Genomic DNA, 2,564 nt, shown 5'->3' on the forward strand with positions numbered 1-2,564 from the left:
CCCACTTGACAGATTGAGAGCTCTTTCTTGATTCTATGGGTGCGTGTTTGCATGGCCGTTCTTAGTTGGTGGAGTGATTTGTCTGGTTAATTCCGTTAACGAACGAGACCTCCGCGTGCTAAATAGTTCCGCTTACCATTTTTGGTAGGTTTGTGGACTTCTTAGAGGGACTTTTGGGTAATCAAACCAAAGGAAGTTGGAGGCAATAACAGGTCTGTGATGCCCTTAGATGTTCTGGGCCGCACGCGCGCTACACTGATGCGTTCAACGAGTATACAACCTTGATCGATAGGTCTGGGTAATCTTGTGAATGCGCATCGTGCTAGGGATAGACTGTTGCAATTTTCAGTCTTGAACGAGGAATTCCTAGTAAACGCAAGTCATCAGCTTGCATTGATTACGTCCCTGCCCTTTGTACACACCGCCCGTCGCACCTACCGATTGAATGACTCGGTGAAAAATTGGGACCGTGAGTCTGTTTGCTTTATTGCGAGTGGATTGATGGGAACTTTTTTAAACCTCGCCATTTAGAGGAAGGTGAAGTCGTAACAAGGTTTCCGTAGGTGAACCTGCGGAAGGATCATTACCACACCTAAAAACTTTCCACGTGAACCGTTTCAACCCAATAGTTGGGGGTCTTACTTGGCGGCGGCTGCTGGCTTTTATTGCTGGCGGCTACTGCTGGGCGAGCCTTATCTAAAGGGCGAGCGTTTGGACTTCGGTCTGAGCTAGTAGCTTTTTATTTTAAACCCTTTACTTAATACTGATTATACTGTGGGGACGAAAGTCTCTGCTTTTAACTAGATAGCAACTTTCAGCAGTGGATGTCTAGGCTCGCACATCGATGAAGAACGCTGCGAACTGCGATACGTAATGCGAATTGCAGGATTCAGTGAGTCATCGAAATTTTGAACGCATATTGCACTTCCGGGTTAGTCCTGGAAGTATGCCTGTATCAGTGTCCGTACAACAAACTTGGCTTTCTTCCTTCCGTGTAGTCGGTGGAGGAGATGCCAGATGTGAAGTGTCTTGCGGTTGGTTTTCGGACCGACTGCGAGTCCTTTTAAATGTACTAAACTGTACTTCTCTTTGCTCCAAAAGTGGTGGCATTGCTGGTTGTGGACGCTGCTATTGTAGCGAGTTGGCGACCGTTTTGTCTGCTGCGGCGTTAATGGAGAAATGCTCGATTCGTGGTATGGTTGGCTTCGGCTGAACAATGCGCTTATTGGGTGATTTTCCTGCTGTGGCGTGATGGACTGGTGAACCATGGCTCTTTAGCTTGGCATTTGAATCGGCTTTGCTGTTGCGAAGTAGAGTGGCGGCTTCGGCTGCCGAGGGTCGATCCATTTGGGAAATGTTGTGTACTTCGGTATGCATCTCAATTGGACCTGATATCAGGCAAGATTACCCGCTGAACTTAAGCATATTAATAAGCGGAGGAAAAGAAACTAACAAGGATTCCCCTAGTAACGGCGAGTGAAGCGGGAAGAGCTCAAGCTTAAAATCTCCGTGCAAGTTTTGCGCGGCGAATTGTAGTCTATAGAGGCGTGATCAGTGTGGGCGCTTGGGGCAAGTTCCTTGGAAGAGGACAGCATGGAGGGTGATACTCCCGTTCATCCCTGAGTTGCTCGTGCGTACGATCCGTTTTCTTTGAGTCGCGTTGTTTGGGAATGCAGCGCAAAGTAGGTGGTAAATTCCATCTAAAGCTAAATATTGGTGCGAGACCCGATAGCGAACAAGTACCGTGAGGTATAGATGAAAAGAACTTTGAAAAGAGAGTTAAAGAGTACCTGAAACTGCTGAAAGGGAACCGAATCGTTTCCAGTGTCTATAATCCGTGGTATATTTCATTGGCGAGTGTGTGCGTGCGTGTGCTGTGGCAGCGGCTTTTTTGGCTGCGCTCGGCGTGTGTGCTGTGTGTGCTTGCTGGTGCCCTGTGCTGCGGTGGGACGTCAAGGTCAGTTCGTATGCTGCGGGAAATGGCCGCCGAGGAGGTAGGGCTTACGCTTGCGTTTGTCTGTTATATCTTGGTGGACGAGTAGTCGCGGTTGGGACTGAGGTGCCTACAACGTGTTTTTGAGTGGGCCTGTGTCTCTGTGTGCGCCGTGTGCGGATAGCTTGCTATGCGTGTGTGGTTGTGTGTGAATTGATGTGGGTTTTAAACTTGTTGCCTTTCGGGAGCGTGACGAAAATGAGAGCGTTTTGACCCGTCTTGAAAACCGGCGCCCCAGAGGAGTCTAACATGTGGTGCAAGTGTTAGGGTGTGGAAACCCCAGCGCGAAATGAAAGTGAAGGGCAGCGTAAGTTGTCTGAGGTAGGAAATGCTGCGGGCTTCGGTCTGCGGTGTGGCACTATCGACCGATCATGAACCTTCGTGGGGAAAGATTTGAGTTTGAGCACATATGTTGGTACCCGAAAGATGGTGAACTATGCCTGAGTAGGGTGAAGCCAGGGGAAACTCTGGTGGAAGCTCGTAGCGATTCTGACGTGCAAATCGATCGTCAAACTTGGGTATAGGGGCGAAAGACTAATCGAACCATCTAGTAGCTGGTTCCCTCCGAAAT

The 2,564-nt window shown here is 49.0% G+C and overlaps 3 non-coding genes across 3 annotated transcripts; all 3 read left to right on the top strand.

Moving 5' to 3' along the window:
• Window positions 1–5: 5 nt before the first annotated feature.
• Window positions 6–586, top strand: PITG_33392 (the record flags this gene model as incomplete). The annotated part of the gene is made up of 1 exon (XR_009934786.1): window positions 6–586. It is a non-coding gene; the product is annotated as an 18S ribosomal RNA (ribosomal RNA).
• A 223-nt stretch (window positions 587–809) lies between these two features.
• Window positions 810–964, top strand: PITG_33393. Its single transcript, XR_009934787.1, has one exon. It is a non-coding gene; the product is annotated as a 5.8S ribosomal RNA (ribosomal RNA).
• Window positions 965–1,270: 306 nt separating this feature from the next.
• On the top strand, window positions 1,271–2,564 carry PITG_33394 (the record flags this gene model as incomplete). Its single annotated transcript, XR_009934788.1, has 1 exon — window positions 1,271–2,564. It is a non-coding gene; the product is annotated as a 28S ribosomal RNA (ribosomal RNA).

Source organism: Phytophthora infestans, genomic scaffold (genome assembly GCF_000142945.1).
Source record: "Phytophthora infestans T30-4 supercont1.52 genomic scaffold, whole genome shotgun sequence".
Classification (NCBI taxonomy): Eukaryota; Oomycota; class Peronosporomycetes; order Peronosporales; family Peronosporaceae; genus Phytophthora; species Phytophthora infestans.